Consider the following 27,801-nt stretch of genomic DNA (forward strand, 5'->3'; position numbering starts at 1 on the left):
TTAGAGCCCATCCTTAGAATGCCACGAACAACCTACTGATCAGATGTACACTGTGATACCTCCCAATATCCTGTCGGACTCCCTTTTGCCTGTCATAGTGCTGCAACTCGATGTGGTATGGACTCAACAAATCGTCGCATGTTCCCTGCTGAAGTATTGAGCCATGCATCCTTTATAGCCGTCCGTGAATGCGAAAATGTTGCCCGTGCAAAATATTGTGCACAGACTAACCACTGCACTACGTTCCATAAATGTTTGTTAGGATTCATGTCGGGGGGGTCTGGGTGGCTAAATCACTCGCCTGAGTTGTCCAGATTGTTCACCAAACCATTAGCGAACAATTGTGAGCCGGACACATGGCGCATCTTTTTTTCATAAAAATTCCATCATTTTTTGGGAATATGAAATTAATGAATGATGGCAAATGGTCTCCATGTAGCCGAACATAACCATTACCAGTAAATGATCGGTTCAGCTGGACAAGAGTACCTAGTCTATTCCATGTAAAGACAGTCCATGCAATTATTTAACCACCAACTGCTTGCACAGTGCCTTGTTGTCAGTTTTAATAGGTTCTGATGTGACAGTTTCATAAACAAATAAAAATTAAACACTCCATTTTATTCCATTAATTGAAAATTAAGTTATTTCTTCATAATTTTGACTGTTCACAAAACATATCAAGAAACGTTTTTCATGCACTAAAGAGGTTATGCCAAGTATCGTTAACGTGTTGTGCAGCTGGTGAGCCGTTCAGCCTGCAACAGAAAAGAAAACGTTTCTTAAATGTCTTAACCACATTAAGACAGTCGAATTTACATCGAAAAATTGCGGAAGTAAACGTTTCATTTTTCTGCTCCAGTCACACGTATATTTCTTCAACATAAACCACTAGAGCAATATGTTATAAGAAGTACGAAGCATTCAGTCGAAAAATACCTTTCCCTGGTTAAAAACCTTAAAAATAGGTACCAAAATTAATTTTGAATTTGGTAAATCGTGCCTATAGTACTTATTAGACTGCGCTTACTGAAAGACAGTGATATAGTTTGAGCATGTAACGCTAATTAATATGCAGTCGGTGAGCCGTTTGAGTATTGTGAGAGTGTAATACCGACGGAGAGTTACTAACTAATAATCAAAATGATATAATTATAGATCTGAATGGATGTTCGCTAAGCACCTCAGGACAGAGAACGTATTTCGCTTCGCAGACCCGTTAATGTAGTTGGTTTCGTTACCTCATATACCTGAAATATAAAAAATCACCGTAGTTATGTACAATGGCAGTGATGGGGGAAAGTTTGTTAACCAACAACGAAAAATTTTAATAGAAAAAAGCAATGTGGTTGTTGTTGTGGTCTTCAGTCATGAGACTGGTTTCATGCACCTCTCCATGCTACTCTATCCTGTCCAAGCTTCTTCTTCTCCCAGTACCTACTGCAACCTACATCCTTCCGAATCTGCTTAGTCTATTCATTTCTTGGTCTCCCTCCACACTGCCCTCCAATACTAAATTGGTGATCCTTTGATGCTTCAGAACATGTCCTACCAACCGATCCCTTCTTCTAGTCAAGTTGTGCCACAAACTCCTCTTATCCCCAATTCTGTTCAGTACCTCTTCATTAGTTATGTGATCTACCCATCTAGTCTTCAGCATTCTTCTGTAAAACTACATTTCGAAAGCATCTATTCTCTTCTTGTCCAACTATTTATCGTCCATGTTACACTTCCAAATATGGCCACACCCCATACAAATACTTTCAGAAACGACATCCTGAAGCATAAATCTATACTCTATGTTAACACATTTCTCTTCTTCAGAAACGATTTCCTTGCCATTGCCAGTCTACATTTTATATCCTCTCTACTTCGACCATCATCAGTTATTATGCTCCCTAAATAGCAAAACTCCTTTACTACTTTCAGTGTCTCATTTCCTAATCTAATTCCCTCAACATCACCTGACGTCATTCGGCTACATTCCGTTATCCACGTATTGCTTTTATTAATGTTCGTCTTATATCCTCCTTTCAAGACACTGTCCATTCCGTTAAACTGCTCTTCCTAGTCCTTTGCTGTCTCTGACCGAATTACAATGTCATCGGCAAGCCTCAAAGATTTTATTTCTTCTCCATGGATTTTAATACCTACTCCGAATTTTTCATTTGTTTCCTTTACTGCTTGCTCGATATACAGACTGAATACCATCTGGTATAGATGTGTTAGACATTTCAGGATTTAAACTAGCTTCCTACTTCTGCAGAGTAGATATGGATGGAGGAGGAGTTGTCGTATTTATTAAAAACTGCCAAAAATTCAAGAACATTGACATTAATAAATTCTGTTTAGAGCAGCATCTAGAAGCATGTGCAACAGAAGTAGAGTTCCGTAACAGACCCTATATAATAGTAACTATTTACCAAACACCTGCAGGGAATTATAATTATTCATAAATCATCTAGAAGCTCTTTTGGGTTATTTAACAGGAAGAAAGAAAGAAAGTTTGATTGCTGGTGACTTTAATACAGATTTACTAATGCAATTTGCTGCAGTTAGCAATGGCTTCTTTCAATCTAACTCACACTGTAAACTTTCCAACTAGGATCACTAAATCCTCAATGAGAGCCATTGATAACATTTTATAGACAAATCAAAGGAACAAAATCATATCATAAAACCTGTAATAAATGGACTATCAGGTCATGACATGCAGATCCTTGTTTTAGATGTAAATTCTAAGCAGCTTTTCAGAGCTGCTGAATCTGAATACAGGGGAGTAGTCAATCAACCAAAAATTGAATGTTTTAGAAAACTCCTCAAAGGTATCAACTGAAAAGATGTTTATAGTGCTCATGATATGAATGAAAAATATAACACATTCATGAACAATGCTTGTACCATGTTTGAAAACTGTTTTCCTCTAAATGTTACTCAAATTAAACAGAAGTCTATAATAAAACCATGGATTACACAAGCTATAAAGATTTCCTGTAAGGTAAAAAGGAAAATGTATCTGTCGACCAAGAATAGCTCCAATGCTGATAATTTAGCTAAAAACAAGGAATATTGTAAAATATTTAAAAAAGTAATTCAGACATCTAAACAAATGCACTACGAGAAGACGATAGCAATTTCAGGGAACAAAATAAAAATAATATGGGATACAGTGACAGAGGAGACTGGTACAACCAGAAAGGAACAGGAGCAAATAGCACTAAGGGTAGATGACACATTAGTAACCGATGGGCATAGTGTGGCAAATCTATTTAACAAGTACTTTATATCCATTACTGATAGAATGGGATTATTAGGATCAGTAAATAATGCCCTTGAATATCTGAAACTAGCATTTACAAATAGCTTCAGGTACATGAATATGTCACTCAGTTAACCAAAAGAAATAATTTCCATAATAAAATCTTTAAAAACAAAGCATTCAAGTGATTACAATGAAATATCAACAAAGTTAATTATGGTATGTTCTTGTGAGTTTAGTACAATGCTAAGTTACTTGTGTAACCAGTCAGTTATAACTGGGACATTTCCTGACTGGCTAAAATATGCAGATGTTAAGCCTCTATTCAAGAAAGGGGATAAAGAGATATCATCAAACTACAGACCGATTTCACTTCTGTGTGCATTCTCAAAAATGTTGCAATAAATAGTATGTTGACTGTAGTTCTAGAAAGATCTGATAATTATATTTTCATGGATATTAATAAATCGTTTAAAGCCAACTCATTGACATTAAACTTCGGAAAGGCTCACTATATGCAATTCAGAACCTGTAAGAGGTTTCCACGCAGCATCTGCATAGAGTATGAAGAAGAGCAGATAGAAGAGGTTGCCAGTCTTAAATTCCTGCGATTACAACTTCATAATAAATTCAGTTGGGAGGAGCACACCACAGAACTGCAGAAACGCCTTAACAAATCTGTATTTGCAATTCGAGTGTTAGCTGACATAGGCGACATAAAAATGAAAAAGCTTGCATACTTTGCCTACTTTCATTCCATAGTATCATATGGCATAATATTTTGGGGTAACTCAAACAAAAGTTTTCAGAGTCAAAAAGCGTGTAATACGTATTATTTGTGGAGCAAACTCACAGACGTCCTGTAGAAACCTCTTCAAAGAACTGGGTATACCAAATACTGCCTCTGAGGATATTTACTCCTTAATGAAATTTGTCCTAAATAATATACCTCTTTTTCCAACAACCAGCTCAGATCATACATACAATACCAGGAACAAAAATGATCTGCACAAAGACTTGAAAACACTTACTTTAGTTCAAAAAGGTGTCCACTACTCAGGAACACTGATCTTCAATAATTCGCCAGGAATCATAAAAAATTTAGTTACAACTAAAGATCAGTTTAAAAGGAGCCTGAAAGACTTACTAGTGGCCAACTCCTTCTACTAAATTGACTAATTTTGTAATAGAAACAAATGATGTTTCCTCTATTTCGTGAGACAATCGGGAAATTGTGAGTTTCGCGGTATCTATATAATCTTCGCATTTAGGAACATCTTCTTCGTATTCGCCATCGTCTAACAACTCGTGAATATCCTCATCTAATTTAACGAGGCTGTCCAGAACGTTTCCCAATCTATCATTGTAATATTTATAATCCGCGATTTACGATGTGTCGGGCATCCTTGCAACATCCGCCTCGAGTCGCGTAATGTTTGCTCTTTCTCTCATACGTTTTCTCTTTAGAGAATGTAATTGCGCTTCTGGATTCTGGTCTGGCACGACCATTCCGTCCGATTACTCGAAAGTTTAAAGCAGTGTCGGCTGGCGATCAGCTGGACCTAGTAAGGCGTTATCTTTGGATCGCTAGTCGAAGTAGTTCAATTGATGGTCGCTAGATGGCAGCACTAGTCATAAACAATCTACAGGCGTAGCGTAGGATCTGATAATTCGTTAAAGCGCTAATCGAACAGCTACAATAGCGGCACACAGCGGCAATAATGTAATCAGTTGCCTTTACAAATGGCACTACAAAACATGCTGCGTGATAATTCAATTGAACTTAGCTGTGTATGACGGCGGTTGTCGTCGAAGAGCTTGTTGCGTGGTGTAACAAATCGCTGCAGTAAACCCCGTCGTAGTATTGCCGCGTGACGTGCGTCCAGAATTCGGTTCACTACGACAATCGTGGAATTGTCTCGGGCAAAGTCTATTCCCGGGTTTCGGCACCAAAATTCTTATGTCGTGAATCACAGTAGAGCAGCGATTAGCAGTCCAAAAACACTTTATTCCATAGTCACAGAACATACAATATAACAAGTCAAAGATACATTGTCCTAAGAGTAAACAAACAGTCTCTCACTTGCGAGAAGTACATCACTCTGCGACAGATGTACTGTATATATTCATACTATTAGTATTCTTATTTCAGCTTTAAAAAAATATTGACATGTTCCACATCCAGGAGGATCTCCTCAGCACGGATCTATGGAACGAAAAACTAATCTAATCCAATCTCTAATCTAGGCTACGGCCCTGTCACACTCCTTTCCTAACCAATGCTTCCCTTTCATGCCCTTCGACTCTTATAACTGCCGTCTGGTTTCTGTACAAGTTGTAAATAGCCTTTCGTTCCCTGTATTTTACCCCGCCACCTTCAGAATTTAAAATAGAGTATTCCAGTCAACATTGTCAAAAGCTTTCTCTAAGTCTACAAATGCTGGAAACGTAGGTTTTCCTTTCCTTAATCTATCTGCTAAGATAAGTCGTACGGTCAGTATTGCCTCACGTGTTCCAACATTTCTACAGAATCCAAACTGATCTTCCCCAAAGTCTGCAGCCGTGACTTATAAACTGATAGTTCGGTAATTTTCACATCTGTCAACACCTGCTTTCTTTGGGATTGGAATTATTATATTCTTCTTGAAGTCTGAGGTTATTTCGCCTGTCTCATATATCTTGCTCACCAGATGATAGAGTTTTGTCAGGACTGACCCTCCCAAGGCTGTAAGTAGTTCTAATTGAATGTTGTCTACTTCTGGAGGCTTGTTCAGACTTAGGTCTTTCAGTGCTCTGTCAGACTCTTCACACAGTATCATATCTCCCATTTCATCATCTATATCCTCTTCCATTTCCATAATATCGTCCTCAAGTACACCACTCTTTTATAGACATTCTATATACTCCTACCACCTTTCTGCTTTCCCTTCTTTGCTTAGAACTGCGTTTCCATCGGAGCTCTTGATATTCGTACAAGTGGTTCTCTTTTCTCCAAAGGTCCCTTTAATTTTCCTGTAGGCAGTATCTGTCTTACCCCTAGTGAGATAAGCTCTACATTCTTGCATTTGACCTCTAACCATCCCTGCTTAGCCATTTTGCACTTCCTGTCGATCTCATTTTTGAGACGCTTGTATTCCTTTTTGCCTGCTTCATTTACTGCGTTTTTATTATTTCACCTTTCATCATTTAAATTCAATATTTCTTCTGTTACCCAGGGATTTCTATTAGCCCTCGTCTTTTTACCTACTCGATCCTCTGCTGCCTTCACTATTTCATCCCTCGAACTACCCATTCTTCTTCTACTGTATTTCTTTCCCCCATTCCTGTCAAATCGTTCCCTGATTCTCTCCCTGAAACTCTCTATAATCTCTAGTTTAGTCAGTTCCCACCTCCTTAAATTCCCACCTTTTTGCAGTTTCTTCAGTTTTAATCTACAGTTCATAACCAACAGATTGTGGTCAGAGTCCACATTTCCACCTGGAAATGTGTTACAATTTAAAATCCGGTTCCTAAATCTGTCTTACCATTATATAATCTGTCTGATACCTTCTAGTATCTCCAGGTTTCTTCTATGTATACAACCATCTTACATGATTCTTGAACCATGTGTCGGCTATGACTGCGTTAGGCTCTGTGCAAAATTCTACCAGGCGGCTTCCTCTTTCATTCCTTACTCCCATTCTCTATTCACCTACTACGTTTCCTTCTCTCCATTTTCCTGCTATCGAATTCCAGTCACCCATGACTATTAAATGTTCGTCTCCTTTCACTTTCTGAATAATTTCTTTGATCTCATCATACATTTGATCAATTTCTTCGTCATCTGCAGAGCTAGTTGGCACATAAACTTGTACTACTGTAGTAGGCGTGCGCTTAGTGTCTATGTTGGCCACAATAATGCGTTCACTATATTGATTGTAGTAAATTACCCGAACTCGTATTTATTTTAAAATTCATTATTAAACCCAGTACTGCATTATCCCTATTTTATTTTGTATTTATAACCCTGTATTCACCTGACCAAAAGTATTCGTCTCCTGCCACCGAACTTCACTAATTCCCACTATATCCCACAATTCCCTTTTTAAATTTTCTAACCTACCTGCCCGATTAATGGATCTGACATTCCACGCTCCGATCCGTAGAACGCCAGTTTTCTTCCTCCTGATAACAACGTCTTCCTGAGTAGACCCCGTCCGGAGATCCGAATGGGGGACTATTTTTCCTCCGGAGTATTTTACCCAAGAGGATGCCATCATCATTTAACCATACAGTGAAGCTGTCAGCCGTTTGCAGTACCAGCACAGCAAGGCCGTTTGGTTAGTGTTACAAGGCCAGATCAGTCAATCACCCAGACTGTTGCCCCTGCAATTACTGAAAAGGCTGCTGCCCCTCTTCAGGAACCACATGTTTGTCTGGCCTCTCAACAGTTATCCCTCCGTTGTGGTTGCACCGACGGTATGGCTATCTGTATCGCTGAGGCACGCAAACCTCCCCACCAACGGCAAGGTCCATGGTTCATGGGGGGGGGGGGACAATGAAGGAGACAAAATTTTAATCTTATAACTGTATGAGCATCCTATCGGTACATTAAAACTCTGAAAAGAAGAAGCTGACTTTTAAATATAGGCGACAGGCATAAAGCGACTAAGGAATGTAAAAAATAGTATATCTCAGATAACATAGCATGTTTTAGCCAAGAAATCAATTTGACTACACCGTGAACAAATGATAAAGGAATGAGGACTGCATAAAGTAAATTGCATATCTACTTTTGTTGCCGTGGCCAGTTTTATTTGCCTGTATACGCGATTGGTGTTAGTATTCATTCTGCAACTCCTACATATTACATGTAAAAAGACAATTTATCAAATATTCTGTCTTGATTTATTCGTCGTTCTAGTTCGTCTTCCCAATGATGGTACAGACCGCCTTGCAGGTAGGGCAATCACAGCTTTGAGTAGTCATCTTGGATAATAATAAACCACTTCAGCTGTATTTAGTCGTTTATTATTAGACCACTACCGATTTCGTGGCGCTAAAAGCCTAATCTTCAGGCGGAAATATAACTAAATCAACTCGATATGCCACCTTTTAGCCGTGTTCTGACGGACAACAGATTTTGGGTGCAAGGTTTCCGAGCTTTTCAGTTCTAATGTTTTTAGTTGTATGTTCACCAGAAGACGCGGCTTTTAGCGCCACGAAACAGGTAATGACGCAATAAGAAAGGACTAAATACACCTGAAGTGGATTATTAATACTCAAGGGTCAATGATACTAGCTTATGTGTAATATTGGTCTCATGGGGAAGTATGACATAGGCAGTTTAAGCAAGTGAATGTGTTGCTCCTGAAATCCTGGACGGATGGTGATGATTCTGAGAATATTCCTTCATGAATAACGCTGTTAGTCGACGAGATGTCTCTCGTTTTTGTGATAGCATACAACGTTTACTCAAATGCAGAATTTGGTAGCCGGCACGGAAACTGCGCTTTCCATCTTCCTTCTTCACTAGAACCGCAGGGAAGGGCATACCATTTTCTGATGACTGAATGATGTCCTTTTGTAGCATATTCTCTCTTTTCTTCTGATTAATGGGGCATTGAACTGGAGAAACACCCTATATGAACCATTAGTAAGGGGGATGAAACCCACAAGGGCTGATATGGTATTTCGTATTGATTGGTCGGTCTGTCTTCTCTTCTCTAAGGATTTACAACGCTCCTGAAACTTGACACAGAAAGGCTAAAACTCCCGTCTTTCCTCGCTCCTATTTGTAGACGGACGTTAGATTTATCCTTTGGTTAATAATAATGTTGCTTTTTTCTCCACTGATCAACGAGTATAGGTTCAGTTAAAATTTTGCGCATGCCTTAGAAACGAGTTGCGTAGATTCATGACGATTCATGACCTTTAGCTCTTCTTGTCCACTAGCAATGATTATGGTCGTCGTCAGTGTATAAATTTCACCTTGAAAAATTAGTATCTTTCGGAAATGGACTAGAGTATCACAGTTTGTCTGAGGGTCCAGACAGTTGACTAGAACTGGTCTCGTTGCTGACGGTGTGGTAAGTGTGTGTTCAGTGGTAGACAGTCGCCCAGGGCAATTGCTCCTGAGTGAACTAGTTGGAGTAGCTGCGTCAGTCTGGAGCTCTCCTCTTTCTTTCAGTCTATGGCTACTTTTGATGGCTCTGCGAAGTTACAACTAGGGATAATATCTGATTGCTTTGTTGTAAAATGACAAATAACAATGACTGTGTGCTGTGCAATTATTTGCACAACGCTGATTCCTACTGGCTGGAGGCATTTCGGTTTTGCAGCCTTCACCACAACAGCCCTGGAATTTCGGAACATAATCGCATGTAGGTGGAGAGAATAAACATCCAATTTCCCAGCGCCAGAATCTGCTGGTAACTTTACAAGTTGTTGGTCAATAATGACGTAGATGTGAATTTCCGACGTCTTAGCAAGTGTCGTCCACGAAGGTTTTCATTTGCGATAGCTTCACGTCCGTAAAGGGTCACCTCGTTTAGTTTTTCCTGATTTGGGTGGATGGACGTTGGCTTTAGTCAGTTGCTATTATCTAGGCATGCATAGGACTTCCGTAAAAAAAAAAAAAAAAGAAAAAAATTTCCATACCTAACTCGTATCTTGCTCCAGAAGACAGTATCGTTTTGAAGAGCGGCAGACCTGTGAAGGCTATGACAACTAGTTCGGATATCCAGAGCTTGTGAACTCTCAAATAAAACTCATCGTGCAATGCTCAACTGGCAGGAATTCCTGCCACCTGTCCTTCCCCCTTCCACCTGTCTTACCGGAGAAACTCCTAGGTACGATCAGGTCATCGAATACACAGATGTGTTGTTTTCTTTTCTCTAAACGCCTGTTTTCCTTCGCAGTGATGGAATAGGTGACGGCTCCAGATGGACTTCATTGTCCTGATCTTTGTGTCTGGTGCGACAATTCCGTTACCTCGGGGTTTCCGACTCCATTTCTAAATGTTAGTTTGCTTGTCGAGGTCGACGCTAATGGTCGACGAACCTTTTCCTGAATTCACTACACATCCTCCCCCTGGCTTGATTGGACAGTCAACGCTGCTACATCCAACGGTGCGTTACATATTTCCTGTTACTACATCCATCAAAAAAAAGTTTTGCATCACCTCGGTTCCAAGAGTTCCGGAACCTGTACAAAAAATTGGAATAGAGATCAACATAAACATCATTTTCGCCCTTTTTATTGCTCTTGAAAACCACACATTGGATGTTGTACCACCATAGAGAGAGACCTTCAGAGGTGGTAGTCCAGACAGCTGTACACGCCGGCACCTCTAATACCCAGTAGCACGTCCTCTTGCATTGATGCATGCCTGCCTGTATTCGTCGTGGTATACTGTCCACAAGTTCATCAAGGCACTGTTGGTCTATTGTCCCTGTCCTCAACGGCGGTTCGGCGTAGATCCCTTAGAGTGGTTGGTGGATCACGTCGTCCGTAAACAGCTCTTTTCAATCTATTCCGAACATGTTCGATACGGCTCATGTCTGGAGAACACGCTGGCAATTCTAGTCTTGCGATGTCGTTGTCCTGTAGGAAGTCATTAACAAGGTGTGCACGATGGAAGCGCGAATTGGTGTCCATGAAGACGAATGCATCGCCAATACACTGCCGATATGGTTGCACTATCGGTCGGAAGATGGCATTCACGTATCGTACTGCCTTTACGGCGCCTTCCATGACCATTAGCGGCGCACGTCGGCCCCACATAATGCCACCCAAAAATAGTAAAGAACCTCCCCCCTTCTGCACTCGCTGGACAGTGTGTCTAAGGCGTTCAGCATGGCCGGGTTGCCTCGAAACACCTCTGACAATTGTCTGGTTGAAGGCATATGCGACATTCATCGGCAAAGAGAACGTGATGCTAATCCGGAGCGGTCCATTCGGCATGTTGTTGGGCTCATCTGTACCGTGCTGCATGGTGCCGTGATTGCAAAGATGGACCTCGCCATGGACGTCGGGATTTTAGTTCCGCATCATTCAGCCTATTGTCCACAGTTTGAGTCGTAACACATCCTCCTGTGGCTGCACGAAAAGCATTATTCAACATGGTGGCGTTGCTGTCAGTGTTCCTCCGAGCCATAATCCGTAGGTAGCGGTCATCCACTACAGTAGTAGGCTCTTTGCGGCCTGAGCGAGGCATGTCAACGACAGTTCCTGTCTCTCTGTATCTCCTCCATGTCCGAACAGCATCACTGTGGTAGACTCCGAGACGCATGGACACTTCCCTGGCACAAAGTAACAATGATCGGCTGTGGGTCCTCGTCTGTCTAATAGGCGCTGCTCATGCATGGTTGTTTACATCTTTGGGCGGGTTTAGTGACATCTCTGAACAGTCAAAGGGACTGTGTTTGTGATACAATATCCACAGTCAACGTCTATCTTCAGGAGTTCTGGGAACTGGGGTGATCCAAATTTTTTTTTGATTTGTGCATATGGCACATGGCGAGGTCCTGAATGTTTTCCATGACCGTCATCAGTACTGGAATCGGCAATCTATTGAACGTAATTCGGTGCGTGACTCCCTGAAGAATAGCAACTGTGTTCTGGCGTCGCTTGATGAAACGCTCTATTGTGGTAGCGTCCTTCAAAAGAAACGCTTGGTAGATATCTCCTGCCATGTTCCTTATTTGGGGTGACACTTTGTCGGCTTCTGGCGTACTTGTTTTCAGCGAGTGACACAGCACCTAAACACTTTATATATATTTATTACTTTGCCTTCCCTGTACAGAGTAGGACTCTCTTCTTTAATTTTTATTCTGCTATAAGGGCGTGCCGCTGATTTTGAAGGAATGTTTTGTAATCTACATCTGAAATTCGTTCCAGCTAATGCCTGTTCACCGTTGTTTCTCTCCATACCCCGAATAAAAACAAACATGAGGAAGACATATCAGCCGGCCGAAGTGACCGTGCGGTTAAAGGCGCTGCAGTCTGGAACCGCAAGACCGCTACGGTCGCAGGTTCGAATCCTGCCTCGGGCATGGATGTTTGTGATGTCCTTAGGTTAGTTAGGTTTAACTAGTTCTAAGTTCTAGGGGACTAATGACCTCAGCAGTTGAGTCCCATAGTGCTCAGAGCCATTTGAACCATTTTGAAGACATATCACGAGACTCCAACCATCGTATATTACGACACAGTTAAATTGCTTTGGTCATTTCATCGGATGCGCCCAAAAGCCTCCCAAAAACAGCTGCGTGCCTGACGCACGTCCACCTCACCGACGCTTTTATTCCGGTACTTCGAAAATTTGGACTCCAAGAGGAATGTGCTGTTTGAATTCAAGTTCTTACCCGTAAAGGAGATTGGATTTTTCGAGCCATATTATAGTCATGCCGAAGTCTACGCCTGAGATATCCGCCTTTTCTCGCTTACTGCGCCACGTGGAATCAGGAACTAAGTACCATTACCGACATTAGGGTCATCAACCTGAACTAACCCTTTACAGTGAAACAACGTTTATTAGGTACAGACTAAAGAACAGATGAAACTCAATTACCACCCTCAGAAGAGTCTTATTTAAGCATATTCTTTGTGCGTCTCGGTATAAAAGGTAAACGGCTGAGGACGAAATACGCACGCATCAACGTTAAACTGATACTTATAAGAAATTCAAATGAAGAACAATGTGATAAGGCTGAAGGTATTCGCGGTATGATAATAGAAGAGAATGAAACAAGTGGCACGATATGTTTTGTCAAGTGATTAAAAAACCGTCACTCCTTAAAATCACCACTCTGCTCTTCCACTGACATGTGCCATTTTAATAATGATCTTAATAATGAAGAAACCTGAGCTCTTAAAACAATATCGTATATTCTTCGCCATCATGTATTATGGTGCTTACCATGGTGAGGGGAGAAAAGTGAATGACGACAAATTTGGAGCGGACACCTCTCATGAATTGCACAATTGTTACACATAAGGCGTAAGTCACTTATTTGTTCACATTTGTATTGCACTTGATTCATGATTACACTTCACGTGTTTTCCCCATTAGAATTTCTTATTTTGTAAAAAAATAAGCAGTACACATGGTAAGTTGGTGGTGATGCAATTGCTCTGAGATTTCATGCTACTCAAACTACGTAAAAGCTAATCACTGCATGTTCGCAAGTGACTAGGGAGAATGGGTGACAGACGACAAATATGTCTGTCCTTGCACAAATCGTATCTATACGGTTAGTTTATTACACTTGTAGTTTTTTTTTATAGTTGTTTAACAGGTAGCGTTCTCGCTTCCCGCGCCCGGGTTCTCGGGTTCGATTCCCGGCGGGGTCAGGGATTTTCTCTGCCTCGTGATGACTGGGTGTTGTGTGATGTCCTTAGGTTAGTTAGGTTTAAGTAGTTCTAAGTTCTAGGGGACTGATGACCATAGATGTTAACTCCCATAGTGCTCAGAGCCATTTGAACCATTTTTTGTGTTTAACAGTGTTCAAATGGGTCTAAGCATTATGGGACTTAACATCTGAGGTCATCAGTCCCCTATACCTTAGTACTACTTAAATCTAACTGACCTAACGACATCACACACATCCATGCCCGAGGCAGGATTCGAACCTGCGACCCTAGCAGTCGCGCGGTTCCCGACTGACCGTCTAGAGCCGTTCGGCCTCCACGGCCGGCAGTTTAACTGTGTTACGTACATGTTCAGCATTCAATTGTGTTACCTTAGAGCAACTTTCCCCCTTTTCGTTATGATTTCTCTTAGTTTCCTTTCTCCTCCCATTAGTTAAAAGATCAAATCGCGTTATCATTGAGTCATATTCACAATATGGAGGTAGATTTCAGGACATGAGGCGTTTCCTTCGCTTTTGCTGATCTCTCGTACATACTCAATATAGGAGGGGCGCGTACGGAATAAAATACAGAAGAGACGAGACGGAGGCTCAGGCATCCTAGAGTCACGCTATTCAGATGAATTGCTCGCGGAAAATACAATCTAATTTTGGGAACGGAAGTAGCTGCTCCGAGAAGAAGCAAGAAGGTGCACAAGACATGAAAGCCATCCTCGAATTATAGGGTTTTTACAACCATATTTAAAGCTCAAAAACAAACTACGTTCTGTTCTGCTAATATTTATTCGTTTGAACCAGTTTCTGACTTATTGGGCCATTGTCAGGAGGCAACTGATTGGGGCCCACAAGAGACACTTCTGTGTAGAGAACCCATAGTTAAGATGAGAGACACTGTCAACACACACAGAATCTTTGGTCGTAACGTTACTTGAGAAATGTGAGTTCAAGCAGTCATCACTCACGTTATGCAGCAAGCAAGTTAAATTACGAGTACAATATAACATGACAATTTATAACACGTATAGTATCAAACTCAGTACATAACGAAAACACACGATATTGAACTATGTAATTCGTAAACATATAATAATGAAGGTTGTGAGGAAAACCATGCAAGGCACTGTATATGACAAGTCCACTATAGTGTGAGTTCGTGGATATGAATGTTATCACTGGGACTGAGGTCTCGAAGTGTGTGACTGGCTGACTGGATCATGTGAAGCTTAACAGTGGGTATGTGCTCAACTGTAGCTGATCATCCAGAAAGAGGTAGCGGTTTTAATCTGATTGTAATAGGCTAAGTTTTCTCCATTTGTTGCTTATATGCCATACTGTTATGGTTTATGCAGTGTGAATATTTTTGGTGTATACATTCCACGAATGACAAGTTGGACATAAGCACATCTCTTCGTAAACCGTGTGGTACAAAATATATCTAACAAGCATGCCAGAAACTAACACTGACTCTTACACATTACTTCCTATACTCCAAGGACTAGGAGGGATACCCCTCTTTATGAGTCGCTATTTGTTTCAGCAAATTACGAGGCGTGCGGGAAGTGAGGCAGTGAGCTTTTCAGTTGGGAGTAAACGAGAGGGGACTGCTAGTTCGGGAGTCTACCTTACAACCAAGAAAAATCTCCAGAAAATCTTGCACAGGAATTAGAGATTGCATCTATTTTTTATTTGTTTTCTTGACATTGTTGTCCGTTATGAAACAAGAAAGAAGGAAAGAGGCAAACTGCAATTAGACGTTGCATGTGAGAACTCAAGGGCCACTTTCTTAGTATTACAGCAGACCGCCTACGTACCTCTATATCTTCTCCGACATCCGTTACCAACACGAGTGTAGCCGTTCCTGCATCTGGTCCTAAGCATGATGGCAGCACCTGTACTGAAACTATTTAACCCAAAACGCTGCGTTGACGCCGAAGATATAAGCGTTAGTAAAATTACTAACAAACAAAACACAAACTTCAACTTCATCTTGGAACGTTGAGAATAAGAATGTGACACCACTGAATTACTTTGTGCGTTCTGCGGCTGCAGACACCCAGCTTCCAACTCTGTGGCGGAAGTGTTGCAAAACAGGGGTTCCGCGAAGACCGCAGCAGCTCCACTGTCGTAATCATTTCTTGCTCCTTTCTCCTTGCTTTATGGCCGAAACGATAAGGTGCCATAATATTAGTATTTTTTCAGTTATTTACATTAGACGCATTCTACTTGTGCGCCATCTTCACACAGCGCTGTTAATACTTCGGTTTGTTAGAGATGCAAAATGCTTACTATCAAACTGTATTCAGTTTTTCTGTTTATATTTGGTAGCATTCGTAGTGGTATTCGTGCTAGTCCTAGGAAGTATTGCAGGCCAGTGTGGCTGAGCGGTTCTAGGGGCTTCAGTCCGGAACCGCGCTGCTGCTACGGACGCAGGTTCGAATCCTGCCTCGGGCATAGATGTGTGTGATGTCCTTAGGTAAGTTAGGTTTGAGTAGTTCTAAGTGTAGCGGATTGATGACCTCAGATGTTAAGTCCGATAGTGCTTAGAGCCATCTGAACCATCTAGGAAGCGTTTAAGGAAGAAGGATAGTCTTACTCCAATAACTATAAATTGGGATTTTAATCCTACACTGGTTATAGTTAATAATTAGGAAGCATTTCATTGAAATGTATTAATTGAATACTTTGTCATGTATGGAACATACGTTGTCAGGTACAAAAAATATTTATTTATAGTGCAATACAGCTTTACTGTATGATTACATGATGATGGCGTCCTCTTGGGTAAAATATTCCGGAGGTAAAATAGTCCCCCATTCGGATCTCCGGGCGGGGACTACTCAAGAGGATGTCGTTATCAGGAGAAAGAAAACTGGCGTTCTACGGATCGGAGCGTGGAATGTCAGATCCCTTAATCGGGCAGGTAGGTTAGAAAATTTAAAAAGGGAAATGGATAGGTTAAAGTTAGATATAGTGGGAATTAGTGAAGTTCGGTGGCAGGAGGAACAAGACTTCTGGTCAGGTGACTACAGGGTTATAAACACAAAATCAAATAGGGGTAATGCAGGAGTAGGTTTAATAATGAATAGGAAAATAGGAATGCGGGTAAGCTACTACAAACAGCATAGTGAACGCATTATTGTGGCCAAGATAGATACGAAGCCCACACCTACTACAGTAGTACAAGTTTATATGCCAACTAGCTCTGCAGATGACGAAGAAATTGAAGAAATGTATGATGAAATAAAAGAAATTATTCAGATTGTGAAGGGAGACGAAAATTTAATAGTCATGGGTGACTGGAATTCGAGTGTAGGAAAAGGGAGAGAAGGAAACATAGTAGGTGAATATGGATTGGGGGACAGAAATGAAAGAGGAAGCTGCCTGGTAGAATTTTGCACAGAGCACAACATAATCATAACTAACACTTGGTTTAAGAATCATGAAAGAAGGTTGTATACATGGAAGAACCCTGGAGATACTAAAAGGTATCAGATAGATTATATAATGGTAAGACAGAGATTTAGGAACCAGGTTTTAAATAGTAAGACATTTCCAGGGGCAGATGTGGACTCTGACCACAATCTATTGGTTATGACCTGTAGATTAAAACTGAAGAAACTGCAAAAAGGTGAGAATGTAAGGAGATGGGACCTGGATAAACTAAAAGAACCAGAGGTTGTACAGAGATTCAGGGAGAGCATAAGGGAGCAATTGACAGGAATGGGGGAAATAAATACAGTAGAAGAAGAATGGGTAGCTTTGAGGGATGAAGTAGTGAAGGCAGCAGTGGATCAAGTAGGTAAAAAGACGAGGGCTAGTAGAAATCCTTGGGTAACAGAAGAAATATTGAATTTAATTGATGAAAGGAGAAAATATAAAAATGCAGTAAGTGAAACAGGCAAAAAGGAATACAAACGTCTCAAAAATGAGATCGACAGGAAGTGCAAAATGGCTAAGCAGGGATGGCTAGAGGACAAATGTAAGGATGTAGAGGCCTATCTCACTAGGGGTAAGATAGATACCGCCTACAGGAAAATTAAAGAGACCTTTGGAGATAAGAGAATGACTTGTATGAATATCAAGAGCTCAGATGGAAACCCAGTTCTTAGCAAAGAAGGGAAAGCAGAAAGGTGGAAGGAGTATATAGAGGGTCTATACAAGGGCGAGGTACTTGAGGACAATATTATGGAAATGGAAGAGGATGTAGATGAAGATGAAATGGGAGATATGATACTGCGTGAAGAGTTTGACAGAGCACTGAAAGACCTGAGTCGAAACAAGGCCCCCGGAGTAGACAATATTCCATTGGAACTACTGACGGCCGTGGGAGAGCCAGTCCTGACAAAACTCTACCATCTGGTGAGCAAGATGTATGAAACAGGCGAAATACCCACAGACTTCAAGAAGAATATAATAATTCCAATCCCAAAGAAAGCAGGTGTTGACAGATGTGAAAATTACCGAACTATCAGCTTAATAAGCCACAGCTGCAAAATACTAACACGAATTCTTTACAGACGAATGGAAAAACTAGTAGAAGCTGACCTCGGGGAAGATCAGTTTGGATTCCGTAGAAACACTGGAACACGTGAGGCAATACTGACCTTACGACTTATCTTAGAAGAAAGATTAAGGAAAGGCAAACCTACATTTCTAGCATTTGTAGACTTAGAGAAAGCTTTTGACAATGTTGACTGGAATACTCTCTTTCAAATTCTAAAGGTGGCAGGGGTAAAATACAGGGAGCGAAAGGCTATCTACAATTTGTACAGAAACCAGATGGCAGTTATAAGAGTCGAGGGACATGAAAGGGAAGCAGTGGTTGGGAAGGGAGTAAGACAGGGTTGTAGCCTCTCCCCGATGTTGTTCAATCTGTATATTGAGCAAGCAGTAAAGGAAACAAAAGAAAAATTCGGAGTAGGTATTAAAATTCATGGAGTAGAAATAAAAACTTTGAGGTTCGCCGATGACATTGTAATTCTGTCAGAGACAGCAAAGGACTTGGAAGAGCAGTTGAATGGAATGGACAGTGTCTTGAAAGGAGGATATAAGATGAACATCAACAAAAGCAAAACAAGGATAATGGAATGTAGTCTAATTAAGTCGGGTGATGCTGAGGGAATTAGATTAGGAAATGAGACACTTAAAGTAGTAAAGGAGTTTCGCTATTTGGGGAGCAAAATAACTGATGATGGTCGAAGTAGAGAGGATATAAAATGTAGACTGGCAATGGCAAGGAAAGCGTTTCTGAAGAAGAGAAATTTGTTAACATCCAGTATTGATTTAAGTGTCAGGAAGTCATTTCTGAAAGTATTCGTATGGAGTGTAGCCATGTATGGAAGTGAAACATGGGCGATAAATAGTTTGGACAAGAAGAGAATAGAATAGAAGCTTTTGAAATGTGGTGCTACAGAAGAATGCTGAAGATTAGATGGGTAGATCACATAACTAATGAGGAAGTATTGAATAGGATTGGGGAGAAGAGAAGTTTGTGGCACAACTTGACCAGAAGAAGGGATCGGTTGGTAGGACATGTTCTGAGGCACCAAGGGATCACCAATTTAGTATTGGAGGGGAGCGTGGAGGGTAAAAATCGTAGAGGGAGACCAAGAGATGAATACACTAAGCAGATTCAGAAGGATGTAGGTTGCAGTAGGTACTGGGAGATGAAAAAGCTTGCACAGGATAGAGTAGCATGGAGAGCTGCATCAAACCAGTCTCAGGACTGAAGACCACAACAACAACAGTGCAATATTGGTATTCAATTGAAGAAAAATAGCGTTGAACGTACCATAGATTATGAGGTCATTAACTCACATCGGAGAAGGACGGGAAAACAATTGAACCTTAGGATATTTACTATATTGCAGTGCCTGTGTTTCTCCGAATTACGACGCAATATTCGCTAAGAAATGAACACGTTTCCCGTCCGGCATTCGCATCCGTGCAGTGCGGAGGTGCAACGTGATTCCGTCTGTGGAGCGTCCGCATTTGCTGTATTTGCTGTGTTCGCTGTCAGCGGCTTTCAATTACGTGTCGCTTAAGTGTACTAGAGCCAAGACTAAACTTTTTCAAAAATCTGCACTACATTTAGCTTTCTATACTGATTATACCCGACTAAAAGCTTTGCGAGTAGAACGCTTCCTACCTTCTGGGAATCCATTTGTCCATCTTAAGCAGCACGTTGTACGTCAAAGTCATCAACTATGCGGCGAGGCAACGAATAGATCGTGGCACCAAACACGGACTACGCTTTTGCCGCGCCGACGGTACTGTCGACGCTGTTACTGTCGACCACGCAGGCTTGGGTACCATAATAGTCTTCGAATTATTATTCGAGCTCCCGGATGAAGATGTTACTGCGGCTTTCCGCCGCTATGACACTGTACATGGTCCTACTGCCGATCGCTCAGCGCATTTCCAAACGTATCCGGTTCTTAACTGTGTGTGACAGATCACCATCGATCCCCGTTGCCACCTGCCGTCTCGTACACAGGTCAGCGCGTGCAGCGCAGCCTTTATTTACGACGGCCTGTTCTCGGTGTGGCAAAGAAGGCCACCTTGGATCTGAGAGTCTTCAGCGGCTCATTACCCAATTGCCTGCTGCTACTGGGGCACCTCCTACTCTGACGACGGTTTTACGGATCACCTACGCACCCGCTCTCTCTTCTCCTTTTGCCGACCGTCGTCATTCTGATCATGTACTAGTACCCCTTCGAGGTGCTACGGATAACGCTGGAATCTACATGTCACCCTCACAACCTGACGCGTCTTAGGCGCCACTACCAACAGCGACTGCCGATCCCCTCCGACCCGTGATACGAGCGTCGCGCCGCTCATCGTCCCCACGACGCCCTCCATCCCAAACAGCAGCGACTCATTCCAATCTTCCGACACAGAAGGGCGGACAAGTAAACAACGTTCACCTAAACGGCGCTAGAGTAGGTGTCGTATGGTCTCGGAACGAGGAAGCTACCACCCCCCGCCCCCCCCCCCCCCCCCCCTGACGCTTCATGGCCTCCCGGCCAGACGAGCCACAGAGAACCTGCACGACGAGAAGAATGACGACAACGCGATGTCGGTTATAGCGATGCCAGCACCTACTCCGCCGGCTCGACCAGGAGCATCTGCTCCGATGGACTCTACTGCTACGACTGCCGCTGAGATGTTATCCACTCCTACAGAGGAGGTGGAACATATGGAACCCACGAAGGCAGCACTCTCGACGGCGTGGAGTGACACCGACGATGACACGCTGGGACGGGTTTACCCCAGAGGGAAACCTTGTTACGATGCCAACGCCGTCAGAAGGCTTATAGTACGGCTCGAGGCTACCTCGTGCCATTTCAGTCTCTCTGAAGGAGTGCCGCGCCAGACATACCATACTGCAGCGATTAACTATAAACTCCCGTAATATATATATATATATATATATATATATATATATATATATATATATATATATATATATATATATATATATAGCTGCACCAAGAGACAATATGGGAATCGGACGTTAACATCACATTGCTGCAAGAAGTGCACTAGACTACACTTCCAGATGTCGCTGACTGTACCACTTATCCCTCACCTGATGACGACCTTGTGCGTGACGTAGACATCTATGCCCTCGACGGCATCCCGGTAGCTGATATCAAATACCAGAAGCGTGGCGATCACCATCGTGGGGACATGTATCGTCAACACTTCACCCACGGACACGACAGAGCATATTTCTACTCGGAAGAATCCGCCTCTTTACTTCTTGGTCACTGTAACCATTGTATGCTTGGAGGGTGGTTTTAATATTGTCCTGCACCCTAAGGATCAAATACTCCATTCCAACACCTGTCAAAAACTCCACCTTGTCCTCAGTGCTATGTTGCTCCGTGATAGTTGGGAAGTTGGGCATGATGACGGACCTGAACATGTTTAACAAACAGGTCACTCTGCGAGTCAGAGGATTTACGTCTCTTGAGAACTAACATCTGTACTCCAATATGCAGAACTTGGGCCCGTAGTCGTTTCGGACCACTGTGCCTACATCTGTAATATTGTCTTCCTCCAACAAGTGGTCTGGCGCAGTCGTGCGCCATGGAAGTTAAACACTTCCCACCTTCACAATAGCAAATGCCTTCAACACGGTACCGAATACATGACCCATCAGTGAATGTCACTTGCCGAGGTATCACAAAACCTTGACTTGGTGGTTAGAATGTGCCAAACATGCAATCAGACGAATCTTGATTCGTAATGGCAAGGAAGTAGCAGCGTGGTGCCAGAACAGTACCGGCTATTACTACGCCTTTGTCCGCAGCGTAGACACTCAGACGCCCACCTCTGAAACCCAGAGCGAACACAGCAAGATTAAGGCGTAAATCGTAATACTGGCACGCCGTAGGCTGCAGAGGCTGCGGTAAGGAGCAGACACCAAGTTTCGGCGGAACAGGAACACCCCACCATGGATAGTACCACCTCCGATGTGAAACGACGACGACAGGGACTGGTTACCGAGGTCTACACGTGGTATTATAGTTTTCTGTATCAGGGGGCGCCTACCACCACCCGTGTTCACGGGATTGTGTTATCACCCTCACCGGCTACTGGACGGACGAGCTAACAAATCTGGTTACTTGCAATGAAAGTGCTTTGAATAAATCGCCTGGCGATGGAATTACATAGCGACTTCCTTGCGCTAATGGCGTAGCTGTGGACGAGTGTTTAATAAACTATTGACAACGCTTTACCATCATACTTTGTCACGGTAACCATTATACCCATTGACAAACCGACAAGTGGAATGACGGCTGCACGTTACCATCCCCTAACTCTGATTCATACAGACAAAATTTTTTTCATGACTCCTTCAAACCTGTTGCCGCAAGCAACTTCCTTGCGTTCTATCCCCGTAACTGACAACTCTGGGTGACCCAATTAATATACATATGGCTACAGGGGGATGTTGGGATTTAATCGCACTGGGAGCAGTGTGCACACTCCGCACCATGTTGGTTACCATTGACTTTGACTACGCATTCAAAAAGGTGCGGCATAGTTTTCTATTCTCCCTCATGGTCCGAATGTGGTTTCCATCCATATTTATTGTTATCAACTAACTCCTTTACTGCAACGTCGAATTCCTGATGGCGGTCAGTGGCTGTGTGGCGGGACTAGTGACCATATGCCGCTCCATGAGGCGACTTGCCAATTTCGACATTACTCTTCTCATAATCCAGGAACCACTCATCAGGACCCTGATGACCCGCCTTTCTTGTCTCACTTGGCACCAGCACACATTTCGTTGTCGTGCATATGTGGATGGGCCGAAAGACGAAATGTACTCGATCTGATATCAACGTACGTAACTGCAGGGTGTAGCATCACCAATGTGGCTAAAATCTCGGCGATGCCCGTTGGACGCGGCATCTTATAGGACAACTTAACACGCCTCCTGTGTACACAGAGCCTTCGATTCCTTGGTGTCATTTTCACCTCCACTGCCCATTGCTTTGATGCCATCGATTTTCGTCGTGCCCTTCAAGTCACCCGCATGACAGTATGAGAAAATGTCCTCTGCCGACTCGATTCATTACAATATGTGAAATACGTCAGTCAACTTGTCCAGGATGGTCAACATCATGCCGATGTTCCATTGCCATCAACTTTAGAACGGAACCAAATTCGGATACTTTCTTACAGCCGATACATTCTTTGAGGTTCGCAACGAAAAGCTCAGCCTCCCCCCCCCCTCCCCCCCCCCCCCCCCCCCGACTCGAGCAGCGTCTTCGAATATGGCCACCATGGACAAGCAGTGAAATCGAGGCTCCTCCCTTACGCGCAGCTTGCTCGACATTCTTACAGCCACGTCTATCTAGCTCTCTGTCTACGACGTCACACCTCTTAGCTTACTTTCAGTTTATCGTCTTTAAGGCTTCCGGTATTTTCATTGCCCCCACACCTTGTGACGAAAGACTTTTGTATGCCTTGTCCCCCACCGCCCCTTCCGCCGCAAAAAAGCAAAATCGGTAGAAAGGTCTGCGGACTCATTTCGCTAGTTATGTATCTAATGTTGGTTCCACCGGAAGGGCGGCATTTCCGTTTTATTTAATCTTGAACCAATAAAGATGTTTTGTTCAACCTGCTTCCTATTAAAAAAAAAGAGATTAAAGTGATAGATCGCTCGCGGTAAGCGGGTGATCGTCCTTTTTTTTTTTTTTCCTTCTTCATTTTGTTCGATATCGTTCGTTGTGTTTGATCTGGGCGGACGTCACAAGACATCCGTTCACGTTGATCGTTGGTTCCTTTTCTCAGTTTTCTTATTACAGGGGGCTGACCGAACACGCTGAGCTATCGTGCCGCCTGGGGTTCGAGCTCCGGTCCGGCAGAAATTTTCGTTTTCGTCATTCCGTTTCACCGCTGATGGTTGTTCACATTTGTAGCTGAGAATGCATTTCGTACAGCCATTGACTCTGTCTTTTTAAAGAAACTAACCCGACACTCCTCATTACCAGGTAGAACGTAAACGAGGGTGGCCAGACTTTGACTGATATTCGACGGGGCTCTCAAGCTACAAATGGCTTTAATCATTAACTTTCTGTCTCTAATAAATGAAACATTGTATGCAACCGATAAACTAATAAACTAACAAGATTTGGGGTTCCTGAAAAGTAGAATCGTAAGAAAAATACTGGAACTGGGACCTTGAAGTAATTGTAATGTCGAATTCAAATTAAGATCAAACAGAGAGCTCTATTTGAAAATGAAAAACATAGCTGTGATAATAAGGAAAAGAAGAATCAAATCTTCAAATGTGTGTGAAATCTTATGGGATTTCACTGCTAAGGTCATCAGTCCCTAAGCTTACACACTACTTAACCTAAATTATCGTAAGGACAAACACGCACAAACCCATGCCCGAGGGAGGACTCGAACCTCCGCCGGGACCAGCCAGCCGCACAGTCCATGGCTGTAGCGCCCCATACCGCTCGGCTAATCCCGCGCGGCAGGAAAAGACCACCGTTTAATGACCACATATATTGAACGGATAGTAACAGACCAAACAATCAGCTCTTCAACTTCCTAAAGATCTGCAAATTCAAATCCACGTGGTTCCACGAAACTGACAAACACCGTACATGACAAGTACAGTGTTTCGTCTGATCATTTTTACCGAGTGCTCTTGCCTATCTTACTTCATCTGTTAAGTTATTTTTTAATGTCGAGCTTCGTTTACTGTCCATTTGATCCTATCCATATTTTCAGTGGCTCACCTTTCATTTTCTCATAATGATTTGATCCAGAAACACACCTACAAGAAATTCTGTTCCTACGCCCTTCTTGGCCTAAATATGGATGGGAGGGATCTGAAGCATGTTCTTCCCGAATGCGAGTTCTGTTTAGTAGCACTGGGCCATTTCTCTCAGTCATACGTCTCAAGATTACGAACATTGTGACGCGTCCTCTTACATGTCGTATTTGCCTTATTTTGCAATTTTCTCTTCATTTGATCATTTTGAGAGTACAATTTTACACATAGAGTCAGAAGTTCCTGACTCTCCATCTCCCAACAGATATGAAGAGACGAGGGAGCTTCTGAAGGATATCACACGCCAGCTGCGTCAGATGTAGTCTATGAACACTAAGAGATTCTATAATCCGTCTTATTCTAACGTACCTTGTAGAAAGACCAACCATCTCGGTAAAGGAGGACTGACACTAGAACAAAAATTTGGACGTTAATACTCTCTAATAACATTCCATAAAGTAGAATAGCTCTGTTCACTGAAGGCGGCAGGACGATGTTCACCCAACGTCATATGTCATTCTTTCTATTAAGGCTTTTCCTCATATACTGACTGCTGCCCCTTTTGCTATCTGTGAATTACATTGTCGAATAATGGTCCTGCCCGACCTATGAGATTTTTAAATCTGAGTATTAGAGAGGTAGAGTATCAAAGTTAATCTTGCTTCACAAATCATTATTTTATGGCATCGACTACTGAAAATGAACTTGGATCCGAAATGTGATCAGCGTGAGAAAAAAAAATGTTCCTAGCACAGAAACAGCTGTACGTACATAGTACCTCATAAACGAGTTGGATAGGAACTTGTCATCGTTGGACTAGTTATTGGCAATAAACTCTTATGTGATTATAACGTACTAGAAAGCAATACTATATGCTCAGAACTCTTACACATCTAAGTATGGTCTACTGCTGTGCCCACGACGGCCACAGTGGAGTAAGACTCAGAGCTGTAACTTTTATATTGTTGAACTATTTTTTAGCCTCATGACATATAATGCCAAGCGATCGACGGTATGTTATATAATCTTCGCTTTCCTACATTTGCTTCCCGTGCCCGGGTTCCCGGGTTCGATTCCCGGCGGGGTCAGGGATTTTCTCTGCCTCGTGATGACTGGGTGTTGTGTGATGTCCTTAGGTTAGTTAGGTTTAAGTAGTTCTAAGTTCTAGGGGAGTAATGACCATACATGTTAAGTCCCATAGTGCTCAGAGCCATCCTACATTTGCCTTCAACTTTACATGAATCCTTAAAACGTGATAATGGCACAACACTGTGAGGATTTCATATGAAGGCTGTTGGCATCGTAACCTAACGATGTCCTTTCGAACGAAACCGGTCGTGACGTAATAAATGTGTGTCAATAGAGATGTGGTACTTAATTTTTAATACTAACAAGAATCAGCTGTGCAGCTCAAGATGATCAAGAGTATTTACTTGTGGAACCAGAGCCATTACATTCTACACGAAACGATGACTATGAACGTTGTATCAAAAGAAAAAGAAATATTAGATTCTATGCACAATACGTAAAAAAGTTTTCACCTACTGCGAGGAACTTCTGCATAGACTCTTTCAACTTAACTTTCAAGACGTTTCGTTCATCACACACTTTTTGTTTCAGTTCTGCTAGAAACTTATTCTACTGTATCCTTAAATAAGCGCATCGAAACAGCGGGAAACTTCATACACAGAAACTACGACACAGACTATCAGTAATATATCTACTTTAGGTACTACAAACATGAAATCTCCATAGGAGTATCTATAGCTGCCTTCCTCAGTTATAGAACGAGAAATGTAAACCACATAAGCAGTCGCTGTCGCATCTATGCACAATCCCCAAAAGCACAAAGGAACAAAAATATGCACAGCAAGGAAAAATATTTTCTGATTGTTAGCCTACCTAGTAACAAACTTCAACTGAGTAATCATCTGTTTGGAAGAAACTACTGAACACCTGAAACATTATTCATCTATCGGCTAGCGTAACGCACAGTGACAACTTACACTGGTCTGTAGGGTGAGGTAAACACGTGGCAGTGACGCGCACAAACTGACACGCACGTCACGTAGTTGCTACTTCACAGAAGGCACGGATTCCGTCAGTAACGTTAAACAGAAAGTTGCTAGTATCACACTTCATCTATATAACTGAAATGTTGGGAACAGTTGACGGACTAGGTACGCCATTTCCAATGCGGCACTATTCTCCTGCTCCTTTAAGAGCAATTTGGTTTCATAAAAGGATGTTCCGCTTCTCTTCAGCTCCTGAAACTTATGTAAGTGACGGAGGCAAGTGAAAGACGAAATTGCTTTTAAATGTTGCAAGACGTCTCATGTACGTTAAGCTCCATGTGAAATAAAGGTCTCCTATATAAACCGTTTGTACGCTTCCCAGCAACTAATTTGCTTATAGTCAGATCTTGCTTTCAGGCTACAGTCTTCCACAGAACGACCTGCCCTTAGAGATCCAGTTCCTAATGGGAGAGCCACAAGGTTCGATGCTCAGCCTTCTATTGTATACATTGTTCGCCAGTGTAGTTTCCTACTTGTTCAAGCGTTCGTCTGGCTATTTGCATAAACGTGCTGCACCTGTGACGACTTTCTTCCGTGAGCAACAAAGTGGACATTTGTGTTCCTTGCAGCCAAATGACGATTAGTAACTTATTATAAGCCTTTGATGTGTACATCTGGGTCAAACATAAGATCGAGTAGATCACGCAAAGAAACACAGTGTCATCAGTTGAGTAATCTGATATGTGGTGGTGACTATTGAAATCTGTCAGAATGAACGTGGTCATTGATTTCTTCCTTTATACATTAATTGAGTGTTATACACGGCCGAAGCCAAGTTCCCAGCGTTTATGGAATTTATACAAAACTCTAATT

General features: G+C 42.3%; 1 protein-coding gene across 1 annotated transcript in view; it reads right to left on the reverse strand.

Annotated features, from left to right (window-relative positions):
- Nucleotides 1-602: 602 nt before the first annotated feature.
- Nucleotides 603-27,801, reverse strand: part of LOC124606762 — a 180,753-nt gene continuing 153,554 nt past the window's right edge. Inside the window, exon 16 of the transcript XR_006978721.1 lies at nucleotides 603-758. The gene's annotated coding sequence lies outside the window, so the exon portion shown is untranslated. The remainder of the gene's footprint in view (nucleotides 759-27,801) is intronic.

This window comes from Schistocerca americana, chromosome 3 (assembly GCF_021461395.2).
Source record: "Schistocerca americana isolate TAMUIC-IGC-003095 chromosome 3, iqSchAmer2.1, whole genome shotgun sequence".
Lineage (NCBI taxonomy): Eukaryota > Metazoa > Arthropoda > Insecta > Orthoptera > Acrididae > Schistocerca > Schistocerca americana.